Source organism: Lissotriton helveticus, chromosome 6 (assembly GCF_964261635.1).
Source record: "Lissotriton helveticus chromosome 6, aLisHel1.1, whole genome shotgun sequence".
NCBI classification, from domain to species: Eukaryota; Metazoa; Chordata; class Amphibia; order Caudata; family Salamandridae; genus Lissotriton; species Lissotriton helveticus.
Window position 1 is genome coordinate 1485452572 of NC_136067.1, and position 26144 is coordinate 1485478715.

Genomic DNA, 26144 nt, shown 5'->3' on the forward strand with positions numbered 1-26144 from the left:
TAAGAAATTGGGCTAGTGTTGAGAGAGTTGTAACCCTTCTCAAGCAGCACCACCAATTCTTCTCAGGATGAAATCACAAGCAAACTCTAAATTAACCTGTACTCAACACTCAAGTAGCGTTGCACAGAACAGTTATTCTTAACTCAGAGGCAATTTGTAAAGTGTTTGTGCAACACTTCAAACAGTAACACAGTGAAATACACCACAAAAAGAATCCAAAACAGCTTTACAATACTAGAGTGTTTTTTAAATTAATAAAAAAGACCAAAATGACAAATATCCAATTATTAGAACGGGAGATATTGAATTTAAACGTTTTTAGAGAAAATAGCACCGAGGTGGCTATCTGGTCACGCCGGACCAGGACAGAGTTACAAGTTCAGGCCAACCACAATGGAGCACGGGCCAGCTACAGTGCCAGCCCACTGAATACATATTACCTTCATTCCTGGCTTATGAAGCATTGGCTGGATATGAGTCGAATTGTGTCACGCAGCTGAAGCAATGTGTCGATTCTGAGATGCCGTGAGGCAGCAGTGCAAGGTTCTGTTGGTTGGTGCGAAGTCCGAAGTTGAGGATGCATCACGCAGGCAGGAATGGTATGCATTGGTTCCAAGGAGCTGTTAGGCTGTGATGCAGAGTCCAGCAGCATCGTCAAGGCTGCCATTGATGAGTCATGAAAGGGCATGCACCAAGTATGTGTCACACAGCAGCTGTTCTGAAGAATACGGGCTGCAGCAGTGATGCAAGGCTTTGAGATGGGTCCAATTGACACAGCCACAGAGATGCATCAGTTCTGCTCGGGGTTGCACTGCACAGCAGAGGAGAATGGTTCAGATGCGAACGCACCCTTTCGCAGGCATGAGGAGCCAAATGCTTCAATTAAGGGGCCACTGAGCCACACCAAGCGTCTGGGACCTGAGGGGCATCTCTTGGGGTCAGGAACATTTTGAGGATGGGTCTAGGAGCTGTGGGAAGCCTGTTATGTCCCTGAAGCTCAGATCAGGAGTCCAGCATTCTAGCTCGCTAATTCAATTTGGGGTCCTAGGTTCAAGATTGAGTTGCAGGTCCAGTTCTTCCTCCCCCGGCAAATGGGTAGCAGGCCGCAGGTCAGCACTGCAAGGCAGCAGTTCCTTCAGAGTAGCAGTCCAGAAAAGTGACAGTCCTTTCATCAGCACAGCAGTCCTTCTTCCTGGCCGAATATTCACAGATCCAGAAGTTCACTGAAGTGGAGGTGTCTGAGGTCCTTCTGTTATACCCTGGTGCCCTTGTTCTGGAAGGAGCTTCTAGACAGTGTCTTTGAAGTGCATGGACTTCCCTACTTCCCCTATCCTGGCTCCAAACTGATTGAAGCGACATTGCAGGGTCGTTAAGCCCTTTGTGTGGAGGCAGGACATAGCTTCTTTAAGTGTAAGTAGGGCTGTGCCCAGCTCCTCCTGCCAACGATGGTCTGTCCAGTAACACCTAAGTACCTATTGTGTGTGACTGTCTGAGAGGAATACACAAAGCTCAACTGCCAACTACACCCAGTCATGTAACTAGAGATAGGCTGCTGGCACCAAAAGACAAAGGCAAAAAATGCCAACTTTCTAAAAGAGCAATTTCCAAAATTGTAATTTACAATCTGACTTCACCATAAGATAGGATTTTACATTGTGATTGCAGAGATGCCAACTTGAAGGAGTTATCTCTTCCCATTTGCAAATTACACGTATCATATTTTAATAAGGTAACTCCAATGTTATTCTATGGCAGAGATAGACCTTGCAGTAGTAAAAAACAAATCTAAGAGTTTTTTAATACCAGGACATGTTGAACCTAGAGTACGTGCACTGCCTTATAATACTGCACGCTGCCCTCTGGGCTGTCCAAGTCCTAGCTTAGAGGTGGCTTATATGTATTAAAAGGGAAGGTTTGTACCTGACAAATGGTTTATTTGCCAGGTCGACATGGTAGTTTTAAACTGCACACACAGGCTCTGCAATGGCAGGCCTCAGAAATGTTAAAAGGGCCAATTAAGTGGATGACACAACCAGTACTGAAGGCCCACGAGTAGAATTTCTTTCAGGTCCTGGCCGGGTACATGTAGTACCACTTTACTAGGGACTTATTAGTAAATTAAGTAAGTCGATTGGGTGAGCCAGTGCCACCATGTTTTAGAGGAAATAGCACATGTACTAAGGCTGGCAGGTCTAACACCTATCAATCACAGACATTTTTGATAACTAAATGCATAGGGGAGTCCAGGGTGGTGCAGCTTAGGTTGCCATCTACCCAAAATGCTCTTTAAATTTCAAATTTGGTTTGAAAAACTGAATTTCCAAATATCTCTCTGAAAGAAAGTTGTAGGTTATGCAGGGGTCTACAAATGCCCTTCCACCAAGCTTTCATTCCTACACTGTTCTAAAAAAAAAGCCTAACCCACCTGTGTGTGTGTGGGTGAGACTGTTGCCTGGGTCAGGCAAAGACCGGAAACTCAGCAATGTGAAGAGAGAAAGTGATGTTTGGATTAGATGGAATTTTAAGGAGGTGATTGCCTGCTGTATGTCGGCTTGCAAACAGCTGCCACCCAAAGAAACTTACTGTCAGACATTTTTGAAAACTAGAGACCCGGGGCACGAGGGATAGCGTGGCTTGCATGGAGCCATCTACTTTTTATTACACAGAAATCCTTGCAAATGTCAAACAGTGGTTGAAATAACTAAATGTCTCCATTTTTTTGGCAAAAGAAATTTCTGGAATCTATGATGGGTGGTAAATCTTCTACCAACCAGCATTGCAACATCTCTCCTGATGTAAGTCTTCCCCACAAGTGTGGATGGGCCAATCATACTCTATAGGAAAGTCCCAAAACTATGCATAAGAAACAAATCTTGCAAATGCCATTCTTTTCAACTGTGTATAGCTACCATATTTGGTCTCGGGGTCATTCAGCAAGAAGAAAGCCTAAGAACACTAGGTATTTCTGAAAACTAGAAACCTGGGGGAGTCCAGAGTGGTGTTATTGCATATATCCCATCAGGTTTTTTGCAGAAAGCCCTTCAAATATTAAACATCTGTAGAAATGACAATGTTCACCTTTCTGCAATAAAAAGTTCCAGAATCCACAGAGAATGCAAATGTCTTACCTCCCAGCATTTCCACATCTGTCCGCTAAACACTCAACCCCACATGTGTGAGTGGCCCAATCACCGAATCCCTGGGTCAGCAAGGACCCCAAAACGCAAATAGGAAAAGGCTGTCAAGTGTCTTCTTGGATAAAATTTATCTGTGATCTCTGTAGCTGCTATATGTGGGTTTTGGATCAGCTGGCATAGAGAAAAGCCTACCAGCCTCAGACATTGTTGAAAACTAGAGACCAGAGGATTGCAGGGAGGCACAAACCATATGTTTCCAAGAAGGGAGGGAGTTGTATTTTGACCTTTACTCCAGGTATTTTATCTCTCTTTTTCTATCTTTGTTTCTAATTTGACGATAAAAGCATTTAATAATCCCAGCCACCAGCTTTTATCTTGCTGCTATCACTCGTTTGTCAGCTCCCAATGGCACGTAAGACATTTCCACTTTTCAGTTCTTTTCCAGAGAATAATATTGAATAGAGAATAATAATGAGTAGCTTTTACAGTTTGGGGACTTTCGGATTTCTTTATAACACTTTGACCTCCTTCGATAGAATAACAATAACTTTTGCTATGCCTATTTATATTACTTGTCTTGGACACAACAATCAATCAATAGACATAAAACAGAAGTGATTCACTGTAAAGAGACTCAGTAATGGAGTATCCAGGTCAGTTTTGGCAAATCCACTATGTAGATCCATCAGGATAAACCACATGATAAACCACTGTAAGGAGGTACATTTTCCTGAGTGGACTTAATTGTCCTGATGTGGGTTTTCTAGTAACCTTTCATCAAGGGCAGTTCTGAGTCCTGTGTGAAATCCAAGAAATTCATGGTAGAGTCAGTTATGGAGGAAAGATAAATCAAGGGAGTGGAGATGTATGTGTCATAGAACCACTTATATTAGGCTGGGTCAATGATAAATAGGATCATAGAGTATCGTAGGTGTCTTGTCAACTCAGGTAAGGGCAAGTTACTGCTGGTTCTATATTAAACCACAGTTGACTCACTCCCTGAAAAGTGCCTAATTTAGAGTGTGGTGGATGTGTGGCCTCATCACAAATGTTACAGATATCCTGTCTACTTTATCACAAGTGCACTTGCAATAAGGTCAGCAAGATATCAGTCACATTTGTGACAGAATAGCCGTTCTGACAAACTCAAAATCAGTCCCTAAATCGCTTAAACTCATAATATGAACCCAATCCTTAAAGAATGTCTTGGAAAGGACTTGAAATAGTATATTCTAACTCTTGCTAATCTCTGCCCAGTTTGTACGCCTACTTCTTTACACCCTCTCCAATCCATTGCATGTTCAGATACATTTTTATGTCAGATGGAAGAAAGGGAAGCATATTAAATCTTCAGCACTGCAATGTAAGAGCAACTGTTTGTTCATGAAATCTACAAATCAGTAATCACACCTGCTCTTTATGGGGCTATATTATCAAGACAGGCGATAAAATTATCGCCGTTTTAGCGGCACAAAACTGCTGCTAAAACGGCAATAATGGGCTTGATAATATGCTCAATGGAATTCCAATTTAACATGGGCTTCAATTGGAATTCCATAGAGCATATTATCAAGCCAAAACGGCGATAATTGTATCGCCTGTCTTGATAATATGCCCCTAAATTCTTTACATTGCCACAATATCACTATATGCGATAAACCATTCCAGTTTTGTTTACCGTACAGCCATTGCTCATAAACCATAGGCCTATAGTACAAAACAATAATAATATATACAATAAATATACATCGCATTGTAAAAAAACACTACACTACAACTATTGCCGTACTAAAAGGCAGCATCTCAATTTCTTTATCAAAGAATGCCATTATGCATAACCATCATTTCAAGGCGATATTATTTCAATAATTTAGCATCAGAAGATTCTTAAACGAGCATATTGCTACTCCACTGTGTAGTATTACAAATCCGTCATTAAACAAAATTGAAGTGTATTTATTGATCAGGATGGCATTTAAACAATGTCATCTTGCAATTACATTAAATCGCGAGGTGTGGAGTAACGAGGAAATTGACAGGGTAGACAGAAATCTTGGCTGTTAGGAGTTTAGAAAGATATGAAGAGTACTCAATTCTGACATTCCTTGAATACAAGCCAAGGGGACATTCGTTAAACTAATGGCCTCGAGTCAATTTCAGAATTAGGAAGCTTGCTGAATCAGACGTAATTAGGATTTCCTCCGAAGAGTGGTTGAGGGTACCAGAGTTTTTTTTAGCCCTTTATCTTAGTTTCAACTAGTTAAAAAAAATATGTTCCATCCCTAACAATCATGAGGGGTCGTGACTGATCCCAAACTTCGGCACATTATGTTATAAATCTCATAACTTTAGTTTTTCAGACTACATTAAATCAATGCATTGAGAAACACAGCCAGGAATATTCTCAGAGAAACATTATTTCATAAACCCTTCCTTGTGTGTGAACGTCGGTGATGCTATCTAATTGGCCAACATTTTCTGATTCTACAGAGTGCAAGCTTTGACACTGTCACGCAAATTTCAGGAGCAAACTTTTCTGCTTTGTTTTCTATTATAATTATTTCCCAAGTCATGCCAAACCTGAAACCCACATAAGACATTGGGAGCACAGAAGTAGAGGCCACTCTGTGAGGAGATCATGTGTGCAACAGGTAAAGTTTGCGAATAACTTTCATGCTCAGCCAAAAAATGCCCATTGTGAATTGCATGGAGTACTAAATCGAACCAAGGATCCTGCATTATTATTTATCTTTATTGCAGAAATGACTTCAAATGCATTACTGACTTTCACATAACCATAGTCAAATTGGTTAGCTGTTGTACTGTACAATCTTACCAAGTCTCCCATATAAATGTTACTATGGTGGAAAAGCTATCAAAACTTTCCTGCAAACCACGTGTGATGTTAAAAAGATCAACGGATGTGGTGAACCATGTCCATGTCTGGCTGTTTCTTGTTTTTCTGCTGAGGGAGTAGTGGTCTAAGGGCCATATTATCAAGAACGGCGATAACATTATCGCTGCTTTAGCACAAGGAAACTGCCGCTTAAGCGGCGATAAGGGGCTTGGTAGTATGCTCTTGTGAATTCCCATGGAAGCCCAGGTTCACACCAGAACCTGGGCTTCTATGAGAATTCGCAAGGGCATATTATCAAGCCCCTTGTCGCTGCTTTAGCAGCAGTTTCCTGCCGCTAAAGCGGCGATAATTTTAACGCCATTTCATGATAATATGGCACCTAGTGTTCCTGGATGTCATGTCATTAGTATTGTGATGATTCATCTTCGGGTCTCTCCTCAGGAAGACATTACATCAATACCTTTTCTACTGTGCTGGTCACATGCTGCCACACAGTGGCGTAGAAAGGGGGAGGTGGGCTGCACGAGTTTTGGGGGTGGTGGGCTTCCCCCAGATCATACCTGCTGTCTTGGGGCAGCCATCGCCAGCAAGCCCCCCTCACTCCTCAATACGTCTGATGTGAGGCCGCAAACGCAGGGACAGCCCTCGGTGGTCTAAGGTCTACCTACGACACTAGTGCCACACATCGTATTTTAATTTAAATAAGCTCCATCCTGTAATAGACCAATGGGATGCAGCAATTGTGTCATTAACCTCAAACGGCTAAGTATAAGAAATTAATTGGGCAATAGCTCATCAACAAATATTGCATTTATATTCCATGCCTGTGTGTGAAGAATTCATTGAAAATGAGGGGGCACCTGGAGGCCGTCATGATGGTAGTACCTTATTGGGGCACTCCCATGGTAACATTTAAAGGCAGGAGCGAATCTTGTACATACATTGACTGCATGAAAGTAGACAAAGGAATTGCTTCTTTTGAATGTGACCCTAACAGCATGCAAATCAGAGTACACCCTATTTTGAAGGTAGACTTGCTGTAAGTGAGAACATCCATTCCAAATTACAGAAGCAGTCTTTTGATGCTTACTCAACTTTTTACATCCTCATGTTTCACTCCTGGACACTCCTGAGAAAGACACACAAAAGCCAAGGTTAAAATTTATCTACTGACTGAAATTACTTTGTGACTCCGGAAGGAATATTTAGGTGCAACTACAGCTAAGCCTAAAAATTCTACTGATTGAAAAAGCATTGTGAATAAGGCCTTTTCATCTTTCAATATTTTATAACCATCTCTGGGTTCCTTCTACCCTCTAAATGCACGTGTAGTTAGCTGCACTGGTTAATAACTTAATATTAGTTTTTACACCGTCAGCAAAATCCCTAAGCACATCACGTTCTTTGTACGATTTAGTGCGCATCTTAAAAATCGCCACCCACTGGCGTTTTTAGAAATTCACAAGAAATCCTGTGCTGTGCAGTTCCTTGCCGTTTTGAAGAATAAAGCAAAGATTTGAAAGAGTATCCAAATACTTTCTGTGGATTGCTGGGGTTGCTACTTGTCTGAACTCTTTGCAGCAAGAAATATTCCTTACACACAGCTGCGTGCGTTTCTTATCACAATCCAATATTCAAATGAACGGCTGAACAAATTGATGTTCCATGCAGCTGCACAGGTGTTACAGTTCTGAAAATTCCATTACCTGCTCAATATTCCTCTAAAAACACGAGATTGCTGGAATCCTTACTTCACCGTGGTAGCATGGCTCCCCTACGAGCCATTAAAGAAACATTTGATTAACCTTTCCTACATTTGTTCACCACCTGTGAGAAAATACACTTTTTTTCTGAGCATCATGGGTAGGTATTCTTGCACCTTCAATTAGTTTTTACTGCTAATGCTTTATGTGAAAACAATTTTAGTTTTTCCTCGGTGTAGTAGTGAGTAAAACAATACCGAGACTTGATTTATACGACAGTGTGGGAGTTTACGACAGTAGCAATCCACCCGAAAGGCAACATTAATGAATCCTGCAAACATAGGGCCATGAGGAAATCATTCAGTTCCAAGACACACTCGAAATCCAAAATAATTATATGACTTTGTTATCTGGTTGCTCCTCCTGCCTGAACCAGTAATTCAGAAAGAAGGAATGTCAGAAGACTCAGATGACAAACTTTTTTCCAAATGTATACACGAATCCCTTCCCCTACACCTCTGTGTTTCAAAAGCAGACCAGCCATCTTTCCCAAATGTCTTCACAAGGAGTAGCAAAAATATTACTGTTTTCTTAAATTAGCTTTAAAGAATACTTTGCTACGGACATTATTACAAACCCCCCAGGGTTTGCATTAATTTTCAAACACGTGGCTTTTTCTTTCATCATTTTCACAAGTTAAAGATGAATTTATGTGGTGGTGGGTCTGGGGAAAGTGCATCATTGTTATTTTGTGCCCCTCGGAGCAGGCGAAAAAATCCAAGACTACTGTTTTATCGCCAATCATCACCATATATATATATTTGTTTGGGGTTTAAAAATAAACATTTGAAACACAAATATAACGAACATTTTAAAACATTTAATAATCAATTAACATTCTTTTTCTCACAGGACCAGAGAAAAAAACGAGCAATAAAATAACAACTTCGCTCAGCAAAAAATAGGCTCTTTTAAAAGAGGAAAATATAGTTGATGTGAAATATGGCAACAAACTAGGCTAACAGGCAATGTACTAGGATTGATCTGAACTTAATTAAATCTGTCATTCAGGTTGGTGACAAAAATAGGGTAGAGCTCAATCAACAATGTGCTTGTAACTAAAACGCGACCCACAGTGGGCTTATTCATTTCAAGTGATTGTCTGCTGTTCCGTTGGTGTATGAAGAAATACTTATTTTTTCAGGGCGGATCGATAATCTTCATTCAATCAGGATGATCGAACTAGGGCAATACCTGTAGATTTAGCATAATTTAACTAAGGGAACCTCCCTCCTCCCCCTCATATAATGACAAACAATCCATCAGGATTATTCTTGTGTTCAAAAGACTATATTTAATATTACAATATATAGTTTAACATGAATATGAATGGTAAAATAGCGGGCAGATACCAACAATATATCTTATACAACATACTAAAGTATTTGTAGATTTAGGAAAGGAAAAGAAGAGGGGGAGGGAGACACAGAAGAGGGGGGAGGGAGAGAAGAGATAAGGAGAGTTTATAGATATAAATATAATGACAAGGAAAATTCACATCCTAAACTATGTCTAATATAAGTAAGCATAACTAAGATATATACTTAGTTACTATAACATTCCTTTCAAATGCAAAAGAAAGAGAAAGAATAGAATAATTACGGAGGATGAACATTTTCAGACAATGCAGGAACAGTATGTGATACATTAGCACTAACCTGATTAACAAACACCTTAAGAGGCAGCCATAACCGTTGGGCATATTGATAATTTAGCAGAGGATTTCCAGTTAAAGATGATGTGCTGAAATGCAATTGCCCCAAAAAATCTAATACTTTATCATTGGAAATGAGGGGAGAAGGGACTGAGATAATGAACCCAAAAATAAATAAAGAGTATTAAAAGAGTCTTGCAAGTGAAAAATCCTTTTAAATTGTGAGCAGCAGCGGCTGCCATTAATGAAAGGTGGCGGGGCAGGTGGGGGGACTGCGGCGGGAAATTGTGCGGGGGGGACGGGGGCATGATAATAATAATAAATAAAAAAATGTACCTGACACCGCCGGACGCTTCCTGAGCTGCTCCTGCTGGCTTCTTCCTGGGTCCCAGCAGCCCCTGGGACAGACTCTTAGCCAATCCCTGGGCTGCAGAGCAGCACGGGATTGGCCTGAGCGTGCAGTCAAGACAGCCTGCTTAGGTCAAGGAGTCTGTGGGGGTTTCTCCAGCCCGGTTGCTGAATGCAGGCGGGCTGGAGAAATATAAGTGCACATGTGAGTTTTGGTCGGCCTGAGACGGCTGGCCGAACACACATGAGCACTTAGGGAGTATGCTAGCACTCCTCCTCCACCCTCCTGTGCCCCGCCCGGCCCTGAACACGCTGGCTCAGCGCCTACAAATGAAAAATAAAGCGATGCTAGAGCATCATTTTATTTTTTGTTTGCTGGCTCTGCTGCAGACAGTGGGGCAACGCTCCTCTGCCATTGCGGAAGAGCTGCTTGTGATGCTCGCCTGTGCCAAAAGAAAAGGGTATCAAGACACCTCAATACATATGTATAAGGTGTGCTTGAGGATAATCATCAGACCAACATTTTGCAGAAACACCTGAGGACCTTGAACATTGTATAGGAGTATAGTAAAGTCTGTGGTAAATGAAAAATGCGGATTGCATAATACTAGCTGGTCTAGAGATTTTATAAATATGGTCCCATATTTTGTTCCAAAACCAAGCATGTTGGATTTGGTTCAAGTAGCGTCAGGCGAAAAAGAAATACTTGTAGATTGACAATACTTGAGGACCTGTTTTGAGAAACTCCGTAAATCCAGAAGAAAGAGGAGCTAAACTAAAAGAATAATTCTGGAGGGAAGAAGGTATATCAAGCACCACATTCATCAAGGATAGAAAACGAAAATACAAAGACTTGGGACAGGTATAAGTGTCACAAAATTGGGGAAAAGAAATAGGAGCACTATTAGGAAAGAGTTGGTGAACCCACATAAGACCCTTAGCCTTCCAAGTATGCCAAAAAACTTTCTAATATTAAACTGAATTAAAGAATTATACCATAACAGTATTTCAAGAAATACGTAAGGAGTCAAGTGAATTGGAAGAAAGGTAGACTTGAGCAGCAAAATAGACTCCTTTAAAATTGGAGAGTGAAGAAGCGAGCTTGTAGAAGAGAAAGGCAAAACCTCCTTAAAAGTGAGGGGCCTAAGGAAAGCTCATTAAAAATCTAGCCACAAAGGAGAAAGAGGCAAAATTGCATCAGAAGTCCAAAGGGCAACTTGCAGCAAAGTAAAGCCTCTATGATAATATTAAAAATTCTGGAAAGTTAACTCCTCCAGCCGCTTTAGATTTTTGCAAAATAGAGAGGGCTACACAAAATGTATATTTTTTATGCCATAAAAAAGAAGGAAGTAGCAAGTTAAACTTTAAAAAAAATGATTTTGGTATATGAATTGGTAACATAGAAAGGAGATATGAAAAATTAGGGGAGATCATCATTTTAATCGTGCCTAGATGTCCTCACCACCATTAAAATAAAGGATTCCAGGAAAACAGAATACTTTCAACTTTCGTGTTAAGTTCTTTAAGATTAATTCTAACAGTATCAGCTAGAGCATTTGTGACCCATACACAGAAATATTTAATTTTGGCAGAAGCAGACCACTGAAAAACAGTTATGCGGTAGGGATGACTAATGGTGTATTTATTGAGTGGAAGAATTTCAGTTTTGTCTTAATTCACTTTATATCCAGAGCAACACCACATAGCCACCAGAAAACAGAGCTTAAAATCTTCATAAGCGCCAGAAAAACACTAAGTGATTAAAAGCATAAAAGCTGCATCACACACAGTATGTCCAACATTTCAGGAAATGTTTTTGTACCAAATGCTGAGCACAGCGACCATTTCCCCTGGGCCGGTGAGAACCAGCTCACAAAATGAAGGTTGCTTCTGTGGAAGCTTCAATGGCATCGAGAAGGAAAAGAGACAGGTGCCATACTTCAATAAAAATGGCTCTGCAGCATTACTTTAATTGTCTCTTCCTCTGCAAGTAAAAAAGTCCATCAAGGTGGCATGAAAAACAGTAAAGAAGCCGCGAGCGGTCTGTACCAAGGTCTTCGACTAGGTGGCATCTTAGGTGGCGCCAAAGTCACGTCACCCCCTTAGAATTTTTCTATTAAACTCAAATCAGATCACACTGAGATCCATCTATGCGAAGGGCAAATGTATCTGAAATAAAGCTCAGGCCTAACTCTTCATGAACAGTATAAGAATGGGTCAACAATAGTAAATGTCGGAAAAAGCATTGCTAACAGTTTGTAATTGTGTAGTGTCAACATATCCCCCAGATATTGCACTCATATGCCACTGTCGTAACACATTTAGCTGAGTAAATTGTTATCAATATTTTTAAAGGCGTACTTCCCAAATCTAGCAGCAAAATCAAGAATAGGGGCACAGACAAGACTGGAACCCATGACCCCTTATCCTCAATCTGAACTCTCCAATATGGGGAAAGTCATTACCCTACTTATCACAGTTACCCTGTATCCAGTACTTAGTTTATAAAAAATATTGTTGCCAGGGCCCTCATTAGGAGGCCATCTCAGCTTGCACCACCCATTGCCACTGCTGTCACTGCCAATGACAAGACATACACAACTACTAGCCATCAGACTGCTACAAGTGATACAATTCAGACTGTTTAGGCACCTAAAGCTATAGGAATGGCTTGGGAGGCACGTATTAGTTGTTTTAATGTCTATTTGATTAATAAACAACTTTTTTGCGTGAAATCTGGTTGATGAGAAGAGGGCGTCGAGATACTGTGGAGGAATTGGGGGTGTTCTAGAAAACAGTTGACTTATTTGGAGTGTTGCCTATCATAGTTTATACACTCATCGTGAAACAGAGTACCATTTTTGAAGAAAAAGGAAGATTCATACAGATATCACGTTGTTTGAGTAAATCTTTTTGGATTGACATTGTGTCCAAGCTACGTCCCCCCCTCTTCTCGTTTTCGCTGCTACATGCATATGATACCTGTACCAATAAGCCCTGAGGAAGCCCGCAACGGGCGAAACGCGTTGGCTGTTACTTGGCTGTTTTTTTGATCATCCTATGTTGAGAATACTGACTGTCTATTTCTATCATCGTGTCAAGAAGACATATTAAAACTGGACTTTTTCATATCAATGAAGGACATTTGTTGTGCTTTGATGTATTGATACATTATCTTATTACTGTCATTTTTGCCTCTCTATTTGCTTGTTATTTATCTATTTGATTAATAAACAACTGCTGTTGTGCTCCTCTCTATATTACACAAACAGCACCACCATGTGGTAGCTGTAATAAGTCCTAGTGTTGTCAATTAAGTGCAGATGCCGAGCACTTGAAACCACCAGCTCAAATTTAGCATTGCCTATACCTGATGCTTTCTAGACCTGGTTGAACTGGGCCTAGCTACTAGAATGTGGGATTTAATAAAGTTAGTAGAGACTAGAGGTCAAGGGAATTCATGAAACTCAACAGAGTTGAGGAGATGCCTGAATACAAAGGCTGTTCTTGCTAACAGTACTGCATCATCTGAGTAGAGAAGGACAGGATTACATCTACTACCCACTTGCTGTGTATCCCTACCCTCTGAAAGCAAATGTTCCAGACCATGTATATAGAGAGTAAAAAGGAAAAGGGCAAGAATGCACCCCATCTCACATTCCACCTGAGCTCGTATCTCTCTGTACAAGAACCATCCAAATTATATCTAACTGAAACAGACATATCCCTTTGCAAATCCAAGAAGAAATAAACTAGACCACTGTTAACCCCTATTGAGATAATCAATGACCACCGTTTCCCCCGGCTGACCCTGTCATAGGCAAAGATGAGGTCCATAAAGGCCATGTGTAGGCTGCCACATTTAGTCACCATATATTTGTTTATCAATAGGTGTACATTTAAATATTGGTCAATAGTACTCCTTCCAGACCTAAAATAGTACTCAACATCTGAGATTACATAGCTGGTATTTGCCAGCCTGCAAGTCTGGTTAGGACTACTCAGTCTAATACTTTGAATAGCAGCAGGGGTCATTTTTGTATCATTTCTTGAAAATAGGAATAATTTTTTAGTGAGACCATTAATTAGGAATCCCCTCCCTTATTGCAGTATTCAATGTTTGTTTTATTAAGTTTGCTCACAGATCAAGTCCCAATTTATAAACATCAGCAGGGACCCCATCTGGCCCTGGTTCTTTTTTTTGTTGGTTAATAATACAATTACTTCAGCAACTTCCTCCATTTGAAAGGAAATATAAGACTTACCCTGGATGACGGCTGACTCAAATTCCTGACAAACCTGGTCGGTCAGTTCATAAACCCCTTGATATAGTAAACTCATATATCTGGGGGGGTGTGTGAACACATAGTATTCTCTTTATCCTGTGCAAAAACTTGTTTATTTACTACCTCCCAAAATGCATCACTGCGTCTATGTGTGTGCCAGCCATCAAAAGTTCGTCCCATGCTTCCTTTCTCTCAGCTATTTTTCCCTCTTCTTTATAGCTTCTTTATATTTCTGACAACAGGCTACCATGTCACCCTTGACCCTCAGGCCCTTCATTAAAACATGATGTACCCTCAAATAATAACTTGTAAACCATATGCAAATGAGTCAGGAATTTGAGAAGATGGGCATATTAGCTCCCCTTATCATTTCACGGTTATTATGAAAAGTAGCCATTACTACTGTATTTGAACAATCCTGTAGAAGACATACCTCAAAGTCTCGGGCAGAAATAGCAATCAGCTTAAAGTGAAATAGTGCAGGAATTACTTTATTCTATTTGAGCCTGCAGCCTTTAACTGTTGGGATTGCTATGTGACTAATGTCTCAAGGGCCTGCATGGGCAGTACTTGGTCTTAACTCAACTGAGAGAGAGGCACACAGGGTTATGGTCACTATTTCCTCTCCAAATAACCTTATAAGAGTTAACCCCTTCGGGGCTAATGACGAGCTGGGCTCGTCATCGCGCTTACCTGTCCTGCGCGGATGACAAGGCCAGCTCGTCATCAGCCCCACCCTCGGGGGAAGCGCTGGCGCTCCCTCCGAGGCTCTCTGATCTTCGTGTTTGCAATGGGGGCGGCAGCGGAAGAGCTTCCGCTGCCGCCCCCGCCCCCCCCCATGGTAATCCCTGATGACGTCAGCGCGCACAGCGCGCGCTGACATCATCAGGGATTCCCAGCGCTCGGGAAGCCATTTGCTTCCTGAGCGCCGGAGAAGAAGGTAGGTGTTCTGGACTTCGGCGGGGGTTTGGGGCAGCGAAGAGGCATCAGGGGAGAGGAAAGAGATTTTCCTTTCCCCTGATGTCTCTTTGCAGGGCATTTCTGCCTCACGATCGCGCACAGCGTCGCGATTGTGCGGCGGAAATGCCCCCACTAGACACCAGGGATATCATTTTAGTTTTTAGGAAGTGACCCCTTGGGCAAGGGTCGCTTCCAGGCTGGCTGGCAATATGTTTTCGTTTTTCTGCCCCCCCTGGGGGGAAATCGGCCCGTTTTTTCGGACGTTTTGCCCCCAGGGGGGGCAGAAATTCCCCACTAGCACCAGGGATATTGATTATAGCCAAGATGGCGGCCATTGATTTTGTTTATGTTTTTCTGTCCCCCCTGGGGGCAAATCGGCCTGTTTTTTTTTGCCGTTTTGCCCCCAGGGGGGACAGAAAATGCCCACTAGACACCAGGGATGTAATTTTAGTTTTTAGGAAGCGACCCCTTGGGCAAGGGTCGCTTCCAGGCGGGGTCTGAGTATGTTTTCGTTTTTCTGCCCCCCCTGGGGGGAAATCGGCCCGTTTTTCGGCCGTTTTGCCCCCAGGGGGGGCAGAAATTACCCACTAGAACCAGGGATTTTTGTTGGGGCAATGTGTTTGTTTTGGGAAGCGACCCCTTGGGTAAGGGTCGCTTCCAGGTGGACATGATTGTGTTTTTGTTTTTCTGTCCACCCTGGGGGCAAATTGGCCTGTTTTTTTTGCCGTTTTGCCCCCAGGGGGGGCGGAAAATGGCCACTAACACAAAGTTTTTAGGAAGCGACCCCTTGGGCATGTTTGCTGGTGGTGTGTGTGGGGAGTGGTACTTGGCTGGATGGTGTGCGTGGAGCGGTGCTTGGCTGGCGGTGTGTGTGGAGTGGTACTTGGCAGTCGGTGTGCGCTGAGTGGTGTTTGGCTGGCGGTGTGCGTGGAGGGGTACTTGGCTATCTATGCACGGAGTGGTGCTTGGCTGGCGGTGTGTGTGGAGTGGCGCTTGGCTGGTGGTGTGTGTAGAGTGGTACTTGGCTGTCTGTGCACGGAGTGGTGCTTGGCTGGCGGTGTGTGTGGAGTGGCGCTTGGCTGGTGGTGTGCGTGGAGTGCTACTTTGCTGTCTGTGCACAGAGTGCTGCTTGGCTGGTGGTGTGTGTGGAGTGGCGCTTGGCTGGTGGTGTGCGTGGAGTGCTACTTTGCTGTCTGTGCACGGAGTGCTGCTTGGCTGGCGGTGTGTGTGGAGTGGCGCTTGGCTGGTGGTGTGCGTGGAGTGCTACTTTGCTGTGTGCACGGAGAGCTGCTTGGCTGGCGGTGTGTGTGGAGTGGCGCTTGGCTGGTGGTCTGCCTGGAGTGCTACTTTGCTGTCTGTGCACGGAGTGCTGCTTGGCTGGCGGTGTGTGTGGAGTGGCGCTTGGCTGGCGGTGTGTGTGGAGTGGCGCTTGGCTGGATGGTGCTTGGCTGGCGGTGAGTGGTGCTTGGCTGGTGGTGCTTGTGGAGTGGCGCTTGGCAGGTGGTGTGCGTGGAGTGCTACTTTGCTGTCTGTGCACGGAGTGGTGCTTGGCTGGCGGTGTGTGTGGAGTGGCGCTTGGCTGTTAGTGTGCGTGGAGTGCTACTTTGCTGTCTGTGCACGGAGTGCTGCTTGGCTGGCGGTGTGTGTGGAGTGGCGCTTGGCTGGTGGTGTGCGTGGAGTGCTACTTTGCTGTCTGTGCACGGAGTGCTGCTTGGCTGGCGGTGTGTGTGGAGTGGCGCTTGGCTGGTGGTGTGCGTGGAGTGCTACTTTGCTGTCTGTGCACGGAGTGCTGCTTGGCTGGCGGTGTGTGTGGAGTGGCGCTTGGCTGGTGGTGTGCGTGGAGTGCTACTTTGCTGTCTGTGCACGGAGTGCTGCTTGGCTGGCGGTGTGTGTGGAGTGGCGCTTGGCTGGTGGTGTGCGTGGAGTGCTACTTTGCTGTCTGTGCACGGAGTGCTGCTTGGCTGGAGGTGTGTGTTGAGTGGCGCTTGGCTGGTGGTGTGCGTGGAGTGCTACTTTGCTCTCTGTGCACGGAGTGCTGCTTGGCTGGCGGTGTGTGTGGAGTGGCGCTTGGCTGGTGGTGTGCGTGGAGTGCTACTTTGCTGTCTGTGCACGGAGTGCTGCTTGGCTGGCGGTGTGTGTGGAGTGGCGCTTGGCTGGTGGTGTGCGTGGAGTGCTACTTTGCTGTCTGTGCATGGAGTGCTTCTTGGCTGGAGGTGTGTGTTGAGTGGCGCTTGGCTGGTGGTGTGCGTGGAGTGCTACTTTGCTGTCTGTGCACGGAGTGCTGCTTGGCTGGTGGTGTGTGTGGAGTGGCGCTTGGCTGGTGGTGTGCGTGGAGTGCTACTTTGCTGTCTGTGCACGGAGTGCTGCTTGGCTGGAGGTGTGTGTTGAGTGGCGCTTGGCTGGTGGTGTGCGTGGAGTGCTACTTTGCTGTCTGTGCACGGAGTGCTGCTTGGCTGGCGGTGTGTGTGGAGTGGTGTTTGGCTGGCGGTGTGTGGGGAGTGGTGTTTGGCTGGCGGTGTGTGGGGAGTGGTACTTGGCTGGATGGTGTGCGTGGAGTGGTACTTGGCTGTCGGTGTGCGCTGAGTGGGGTTTGGCTGGCGGTGTGCATGGTCTGGTGCTTGGATGGTGGTGTGGGTGGACTGGAACTCTGCTCGCGGTGTGTGAGTAGTTACTTTCTGTTGGTCACTACACACACTGCTAGTTGAGTGACACTCTACGCAGTCCATCATTTTCTGTAGTTGCTATGTCAGATATGTGGGCGTGTGAAAGTGATGGGCGGCTGGCGGTGTGAATGTTTTGTATGTGTCACACGTACAAAAGGTGTATGAATGTCCTTACTGCCCCTGTGTGATATGGGTACTGGTAGTAGCAAAAGACTGACTGGCACCAAAGTGGTCAGGCACTTTAAAAAAATTAAAAAAATTATCCAGTGTCTTGATGTTAAACCTCATCTAATCTCATTTGGTCTAAGCCCTAATTGATGGCCCATCTGGCCGAATTTTAATTTGGGGGGCAAATTTGTGTGTTGTTTTTTTAATTGTTATATTGTTTGTGAAATGTGGTAGTAATTTTTTTTTCTTCTCTATTTTTGTCTTGTTCCAGGCTTTTGCTGTTTGGATTGTTGTAGGTTGCGTGTCTGTTTGCAGCTTGTGTAGTTGCTTGTGCTTGGTAAGTGAATGTATTTTGTACTACTTCCCCTTGATGTTTGTCTTTTTGAAAAAGGTTGTACTTCTAGCAGTTTGTGTGGCTCTGTGTTTTTTTTTTCAGCATTAGTGTTTGATGTGCACTTTGTTTTCTAATGTCATTTCTTTTTTTCTTTCTAGTGGGATTTCATTTCTTTTCGCTGTGTCTCAACAGAGTAGGTGCTGGTGAGTGTAGCTATATTTTGTAAGAGTGAAATTGTTTTGGATTGTATTTATCTTTTAGTGAAAGCCTTACCTTGTTTACTTCTTACTTTGCACAGTGTAGGTTGTTGTTCACTTGTGTGTGCAGTCTTCTTGCTTTGTAAGGATAATGGCTAGTCGCAGGATTACTGCTCAGCAGGTTCTTGGTTTGCTTTTTGAGTCTTCCTCGGACCATGGTTCAGAGTCTGAGTCCGATTCGGACTCCCAGGAAGCGGCAGAAGATTCAGGCAGTGAGTTTTCTCTTCGCATGGAATCATCATCATCGGATGATGACTCTTCTTCTAGTGCTGATGAAGGGCCTATGGTACAGGAGGACATTGTGTTGCCGGTAGTGGGCCAAGAGGCACCTGTGTTGCTGCCTAGGGCTGCAAGGTTTCCTTTCTTTTTACGTCGGCAAGAGGCAAGTGGGCTGGAGCCTGCACCCAAAAGGCTTCACATTGCTGTGGTGCGCAAAGGGGCATCTGGTGCTTTTCGTCTTCCTGCTGGTGTAGTGCAGCAAGAGGCATCTGGGGCTGTTAGGCTTCCCATTGGTGTAGAGCGGCAAGAGGCATCTGGGCCTGCTGGGTTTCCCGGTGGTGTAGTGCAGCAAGAAGCATCTCAGGCTGCTGGGCTTCCCGTTGGTGTAGTGCAGGAAGAGCCCTCTGGGGATGCTACGTCTTCTGTTGGTGTTGTGCAGCCAGAAGTATCTGTGGCTGTTAGGCTTCCCGTTGGAGAACAGCAGCAAGATGTTTCGGTGCTGCAGGCTGGGGTGGCTGCTACCCCCGTTGATAGGGATGGCCTCTGGGTTCCCCCTGGCTTGGTGCAGCCGGCATTGCCAGAGTTCACTGGTGTTCCTGGGTGTAGAGTGAATACAGAGAATTTTCTACCAATAATTTATTTCAGTTGTTTTTTGACGATGTGTTTTTGCAAGAGATTGTTGAGCAAACCAATTTGTATGCAGAACAATATTTGAGGGCCAACAGTGCCAGCCTTAAGCCCTATTGTAGAGCAATCCGGTGGACTCCCACCAATGTTGAAGAGATGAAGAAGTTTCTGGGATTAACTTTTTTGATGGGCTTGATAAGGAAGTCATCAATTACTTCATATTGGTCCACTAGTCCCTTGATGGTAACAGCTATATTTCCAGCAGTCATAAGTCGTGATCGGTATACGCTTCTTCTTCGGATGATGCATTTTGCTGATAATAGTTTAGCGTTGTCACGCGATCACCCTGATTGTGACCGTTTGTTTAAAATTCGGCCTGTCCTTGATCACTTTGTTGATCGTTTTTCTGAGATTTTTGTCCCTGGTAAAGAAATTGCAGTGGATGAGTCTTTGGTGTTGTTCAAGGGCCGCTTGGTTTTTAGGCAATACATTCCTAGTAAGAGGTCACGCTATGGAATCAAACTGTATATGCTGTGTGACAGTGAGACTGGATATGTCTACAATTTCAGGGTGTACACTGGTAAGGAGTCCCGCATTAACCCTCCTGGTTGTCCTTCTACTTTTGGAGTAACTGAGAAAATTGTGTGGGAACTAGGTAGAGGATTATTTAACAAAGGCCATCATTTATATGTAGATAACTTCTACACTGGTGTGCAGTTGTTCAAGGAGTTGGCCAAAGTGGGCACTGTTGCTTGTGGCACAATGCGCAGTAACCGTAAAGGTTTCCCAAAGGAACTTGTTTGCAAAAGGCTTGTGCGGGGACAGTCTACGGCATTGCGATGTGGGGAGCTTTTAGCTGTGAAGTATTCAGACAAGAGAGATGTGTACATGCTGACCACTATCCACGATGAAAGTACTGTACCTGTGCCTGTTTGGGGTCAGGGTGCTGAAGTGCGCAAACCTGTGTGCATTCTAGCTTACAATAAGTTCATGGGTGGTGTTGACAGAGTAGATCAGAGGTTGGAACCTTATGCTGCTCTTCGAAAGGCTTAAGTTTGGTACAAGAAGTTGGCTATCCATCTGTTCCACTTGGCATCATTTAATGCTTTCGTTGTGTACCAGAAGTCTTGTCCTGAGACGAAGATGACTTTTCTTAAGTTTCAGGAGTCTATAATAGGCAGCCTTGTACTTGTGCAGCAGGCAAGTGTTCCTAGATTTGGAGTGGTGGAGGAAGTGGCTAGATTGCAAGATCGCCACTTTCCTGAATCTATTCCTTCCACTACTGCTAGAGACTTTCCGACTAGAAGATGCAGAGTCTGTTGGCGAAGAGGCGTTCGGAAGGAGTCTCGTATATACTGTCCTGACTGTCCTTCTAAGCCTGCATTGTGTATGTCAGCTTGTTTTAAATCGTACCACACGCAAAAGAACTATTGGGAGTTTGAATGAGCTGTAAAGTGAATTGCCTGGTCTGCATTCTGTAAAACATTTTTAGTTTGTTTCAAGGATTGGCATTAGTGCAAAGTTTTTATTTTAAGAATTTGTGTTACCTGATTTGTAGGTATTTCCATTTGTTTAGTGTTATTTTCAAAAAAAGAATTCTAAATGTGTTTGTGGTGTGTGCCGGCTGGTGCTTGGCTGGCGGTGTGTGTGGAGTTGCGCTTGGCTGGCGGTGTGTGTGGAGTGGTGCTTGGCTGGCGGTGTGTGTGGAGTGGTGCTTGGCTGGCGGTGTGTGTGGAGTGGTGCTTGGCTGTCTGTGCACGGAGTGGTGCTTTGCTGGCGGTGTGTGTGGAGTGGCGCTTGGCTGGTGGTGTTCGTGGAGTGGTACTTGGCTGTCTGTGCATGGAGTGGTGTTTGGCTGATGGTGTGCGTGGAGTGCTACTTTGCTGTCTGTGCACGGAGTGCTGCTTGGCTGGCGGTGTGTGTGGAGTGGTGCTTGGCTGGCGGTGTGTGTGGAGTGGTGCTTGGCTGGCGGTGTGTGTGGAGTGGTGCTTGGCTGGCGGTGTGTGTGGAGTGCTGCTTGGTTGGCGGTGTGTGTGGAGTGGTGCTTGGCTGGCAGTGTGTGTGGAATGGTGCTTGGCTGGCAGTGTGTGTGGAGTGGCGCTTGGCTGGTGGTTTTTGTGGAGTGGTTCTTGGCTGGAGGGTGTGCGTGGAGCGGTGTTTAGCTGTCTGTGCACGGAGTGGTGCTTGGCTGGCGGTGTGCGTGGAGAGGCGCTTGGCTGGTGGTGTGCGCTGAGTGTTTGGCTGGCGGTGTGCATGGTCTGGTGCTTGGCTGGTGGTGTGGGTGGACTGGCGCTCGGCTGGCGGTGTGTGAGTAGTTACTTTCTGTTGGTCACTGCACACACTGCTTGTTGAGTGACACTCCACGCAGTCCATCAATTTGTGTAGTTCCAGTGTCAGAAATGTGGGCGTGTGAAAGTGATGGGCCCTTGAATGGCGCTGTTTGCTGGTGTGAGTGTTGAAATGTGATGGGTCCGCGGCTGGCGGTGTGAATGTTTTGAATGTGTCACACGTACGAAAGGTGTATGAATGGCCTGTAAAGAGGTTGGTGCCTTGACGTGGCTTTACAGCTCACGAGCTGTGAGTCAGTGGTTCAGTTTATCATACTTGCAATTATACACAGTGTATTTCATTTTTGTGAAATTACTTGCGTATACAATTGTATGTACTGAATCATCACTCACCCTCGTGCCAAATCCAACCAGTATGTGTGTGTGCTTGCGGATTAGATGGGTGTGCAGTAATAATTGTTTTTTTTCTCTTTCTGCATTAGGGTGTACCTTGTCCCTTATTGTGATTGTTGTAATGTGTTGCTTTTATTCCAGATGGTGTCAGTGGTCTTGTTTGTATCAGGTATGAAAGGTGCGTGAATGGCCTGTAAAACGGTTGGTGCCTTGTCGTGGCTTTACAGCTCACGAGTTGCGAGTCACTGGTCCGGTTTTTATGCATTTATTTATTGACAGAGCATTTCATTTTTTTGAAATATCTTGTTAATAAAATTTTATATACTGAACCATCACTCGCCCTCGTGCCAAATCCAACCTGTATGTGTGTGTCTTTGAGGAATAGATAGCCGTGCTTGAATGTTTGACTTTTGAGTAACTCTGTTAAGGTGAGGTACCCTTTTACTCGGGAGAACAAGGGGAACGCTGGGTGGTAGGACATTTTTGCCGGCACGGCCATCCCACGGCAAAATTTTTGGAAAAGTGCTATTTTTACCTAATTAAGGTTTGCAAGGAGTTCTGGGTAGGAAAACATTGGGGGACCCACGCATGCCATACCTCCCTGGACTCCCCCGGGTGTCTACTTTTCAGAAATGTGTGGGTTTGGTAGGTTTCCCTAGATGGCTGTCTCGCACGGGGCCAGAAACCCAGGTAACCCCTCTTGCAAAAGCTGGAGAATTCATGTCCACCAGCTTTTGCAAGAGGGGTTACCCGGGTTTTTGGCCCCGTGCGAGACAGCCATCTAGGGAAACCTACCAAACCCACACATTTCTGAAAAGTAGACACCCGGGGGCTTCCAAGGAGGTATGGCTTGCGTGGATCCTCCAACGTTCCTTTACCCAGAATCCCTTGCAAACCTCATTTTTTGCTTGGAAAAAATCATTTTTTTTCACACGTTTTAGTGTGGGAAAGCGTGGCATCACTGGGCTCACACAAATTACCTCCCACCCAGCGTTCCCCAAGGTCTCCCGATAAAAATGGTACCTCACTTGCGTGGGTAGGCATAGCGGCTGCTTTAGGAAAAGGCCCAATTCATATTGTGGAGACGAAAACATTACCTTTAGCCAAATAATCTTATTTTTTGAGGGGGTCACCTGAGTTTTTGGCCCGGGGCTTGGCAGGCATCTTTGGAAACTACCAAACCCAAACAGTTCTGAGAACTAGACACCCGGGGGAGTCCAGGGTGGTATGGCATGCGTGGGTCCCCCAATGTTTTCCTACCCAGAAACCCCTGCAAACCTGAAATTTTGGTCCAAAAACCAACTTTTCCATACTTTTTTGGGTGGGATCTCGCTGCCGGAACAAATGTCCTACCACCCAGCGTTTCCCTTGTTCTCCCGAGTAAAATGATACCTCACTTGTGTGGGTGGGCCAAAGGCAAGTGACTTAGGCTGGGGTGCTTAATTTGTAAAACGTAAATATGAGTAAAAACTACCTTTTACAAAATTCATTTTTGGGGTGTTCTGCTTTGGGGCACCCACACAAGTGAGGTATCCTTTTACTCGGGAGAACAAGGGGAACGCAGGGTGGTACAACTTTTTTGCCGGCACGGCGATCCCACGCCCAACAATTTGGAAAAGTGCAATTTTTACCTAATTTTAAGGTTTGCAGAGAGTTCTGGGTAGGAAAACATTGGGGGACCCATGCATGCCATACCTCCCTGGACTCCCCCGGGTGTCTAGTTTTCAGAACTGTTTGGGTTTGCTACTTTGCAAAGAATACCACCGAGCCCCGGGCCACAAATTCAGATCCCCCCCCCCAAAATCAAGGTAGTTTTGCAATAAGGTAATGTAAATTCACCACCGTACGATTTGAACCGTTTCCTGTTGCAGCCACTACGTCTACCCACGCAAGTGAGGTACCGTTTTTTTCGGGAGACCTGGGGGCACGCTGGGTGGGTGGAAATTTGTTGATCTACGCAGATTCCAGAACTTTCCACCACAGAAATGTGACGAAAATGTGTTTTTTTGGTCCGATTTTTATTTTTTCAAGGAGTTCTGGGTAGGAAAACATTGGGGGACCCACGCATGCCATACCTCCCTGGACTCCCCCGGGTGTCTACTTTTCAGAGAAATGTGTGGGTTTGGTAGGTTTCCCTAGATGGCTGTCTCGCACGTGGCCAGAAACCCAGGTAGCCCCTCTTGCAAAAGCTGGAGAATTCATGTCCACCAGCTTTTGCAAGAGGGGTTACCCGGGTTTTTGGCCCCGTGCGAGACAGCCATCTAGGGAAACCTACCAAACCCACACATTTCTGAAAAGTAGACACCCGGGGGCTTCCAAGGAGGTATGGCTTGCGTGGATCCTCCAACGTTCCTTTACCCAGAATCCCTTGCAAACCTCATTTTTTGCTTGGAAAAAATCATTTTTTTTCACACGTTTTAGTGTGGGAAAGCGTGGCATCACTGGTCTCACACAAATTACCTCCCACCCAGCGTTCCCCAAGGTCTCCCGATAAAAATGGTACCTCACTTGCGTGGGTAGGCATAGCGGCTGCTTTAGGAAAAGGCCCAATTCATACTGTGGAGACGAAAACATTACCTTTAGCCAAATAATCTTATTTTTTGAGGGGGTCACCTGAGCTTTTGGCCCGGGGCTTGGCAGGCATCTTTGGAAACTACCAAACCCAAACAGTTCTGAGAACTAGACACCCGGGGGAGTCCAGGGTGGTATGGCATGCGTGGGTCCCCCAATGTTTTCCTACCCAGAAACCCCTGCAAACCTGAAATTTTGGTCCAAAAACCAACTTTTCCATACTTTTTTGGGTGGGATCTCGCTGCCGGAACAAATGTCCTACCACCCAGCGTTTCCCTTGTTCTCCCGAGTAAAATGATACCTCACTTCTGTGGGTGGGCCAAAGGCAAGTGACTTAGGCTGGGGTGCTTAATTTGTAAAACGTAAATATGAGTAAAAACTACCTTTTTCAAAATTCATTTTTGGGGTGTTCTGCTTTGGGGCACCCACACAAGTGAGGTATCCTTTTACTCGGGAGAACAAGGGGAACGCAGGGTGGTACGCCTTTTTTGCCGGCACGGCGATCCCTCGCCAAAAAGTTTGGAAAAGTGCAATTTTTACCTAATTTTAAGGTTTGCAGAGAGTTCTGGGTAGGAAAACATTGGGGGACCCATGCATGCCATACCTCCCTGGACTCCCCCGGGTGTCTAGTTTCCAGAACTGTTTGGGTTTGCTACTTTGCAAAGAATACCACCGAGCCCCGGGCCACAAATTCAGATCCCCCCCCCCCCAAAATCAAGGTAGTTTTGCAATAAGGTAATGTAAATTCACCACCGTACGATTTGAACCGTTTCCTGTTGCAGCCACTATGTCTACCCACGCAAGTGAGGTACCGTTTTTTTCGGGAGACCTGGGGGCACGCTGGGTGAGTGGAAATTTGTTGATCCACGCAGATTCCAGAACTTTCCACCACAGAAATGTGAGGAAAATGTGTTTTTTTGGTCACATTTTTATGTTTTCAAGGGATTCTGGGTAACAAACCCTGGGGGTAGGCAGACGAGTCACCCCATCCTGAATTCCCCTGGGTGTCTAGTTTTCAAAAATGTATAGGTTTGCAAGGTTTCCCTAGGTGCTGGCAGAGCTACGGCGCAAAAACAAAAGGTAGTCTTTTTGTCCGAATCGTGCTAAATTTCACTGGGAAATTGAGGTGCGACCATGCTGCGTTTTGCGCTGTTTTATGTCGCAGCCACTATGCCTACCCACGCAAGTGAGGTACCATTTTTTTTGGGAGACCTGGGGGCACGCTGGGTGGGTGGAAATTTGTTGATCCACGCAGATTCCAGAAATTTCCACCACAGAAATGTGAGGAAAATGTGTTTTTTTGGTCAAATTTTTATGTTTGTAAGGGATTCTGGGTAACAAAACCTGGGGGTAGGCAGACGAGTCACCCCATCCTGAATTGCTCTGGGTGTCTAGTTTTCAGAAATGTATAGGTTTGCTAGTTTTCCCTAGGTGCTGGCAGAGCTACGGCGTAAAAACAAAAGGTAGTCTTTTTGTCCGAATCGTGCTAAATTTCACTGGGAAATTGAGGTGCGACCATGCTGCGTTTTGCGCGGTTTCATGTCGCAGCCACTATGCCTACCCACGCAAGTGAGGTACCAATTTTTTTCGGGAGACCTGGGGGCACGCTGGGTGGGTGG